The sequence below is a fragment of the Cupressus sempervirens genome, chromosome 3 (assembly GCF_028749045.1).
Source record: "Cupressus sempervirens isolate cs-2001-9-10 chromosome 3, ASM2874904v1, whole genome shotgun sequence".
NCBI classification, from domain to species: Eukaryota; Viridiplantae; Streptophyta; class Pinopsida; order Cupressales; family Cupressaceae; genus Cupressus; species Cupressus sempervirens.
In genome coordinates this window covers 759,798,957-759,800,233 of record NC_143120.1, presented here as the reverse complement: position 1 = coordinate 759,800,233, position 1,277 = coordinate 759,798,957, and positions in this window count along the sequence as shown.

The window sequence follows — 1,277 nt, the reverse complement described above, 5'->3', positions numbered from 1 at the left end:
ATTTAGAACCTAGCTTGCTAAGGGCACTGGTAGGAAAGAGTTGGGTGGAGAAAACCTCCAATCTTGACCTAAAGTTCAAGCAATGGTTTTGCTTGTCTCGCCTCTCTCCATTGCAACATTGAGTAAATTTTCCTCTGCATTATCTTCAATGACTTCTATTGGCAATTCATCATTTCCATCATCCATTGAACCACCATAATCCCACATCCTATGAGATACTAATTTGTAATCGGTAGAAGCTCGAGAAAAAAATTGAAGATTGTGATGAAATTACACAAGATCTTCTGTTTTTTTGTTGCCAAGTCTATTATGCTTCACAAAATGAATGAAGGCATACTTGCTCCAATTTCTTTCACATGTAGAAGCACTTGAAACATATTTTATAAAATAAAAGTAAATAACATTAGCATTTAAAAATATATGAATAATTAAATAAATTTAATCAAGACCATAAAACTAATAATGCAAAAATCTACCCAAGATAACACACAAATTGCATTATTTTGTATTAGTGGTGTTTTTGTTCCATAATTATCCCAAAATGATTTAAATTTCATTCTCAATCAATTAAATGGAACATCTTTGTGGGAAAAATCATCTAGTCCATCAATATAACTTGACAATTCCTTCAGGACTATAGTATGATCCTTTCTACTTAAATATATAGGTTCTCCACCATATAGAAACCTCATCATCTAACCATGATCTTTTGTGAAACCTTTTTGGATTGAGTAAAAATAAAACTAAATGAAGAGGACTATGAAGCATCTTCCATCTTTGTAAACTACATTCCCAAACAATATCATGTGTCTCCTGATCAAATGATAATGTCCCAACAATAAACATGTCTTTTATCTTCTCCCTTGTGTGATATAGATCCTTAAAAAGATCTCCCATGCATGGTTTATCATTATCAAAAAGGTGAAGGACGTGAAGAATAAGCCAAGAAAGTGCCAGAAGATCATCTACTCATTGCCAAAGTAAAAATGAACCACTACCAATTATGAGATTAGAAATCTCATCACATGCTTGGTTGTTGGCACTTGATCAATCCCTTGATCTCTCCCATTCAGTAGACATGACCATTTGCATCAATGCTCATTTAATCTTTACAATTTGGTCAACCATAAAAAAGTTTGAAGCAAATCATATTTCTACACATCTAAGTAGCTACAAGGAAGCATAGTTCCTATATATAGCATATGACATAGAGTGATTTACAATAAAATGTTGTATATTTTTAACATTTGGAACTATATCACAAATCCAAGGAATCT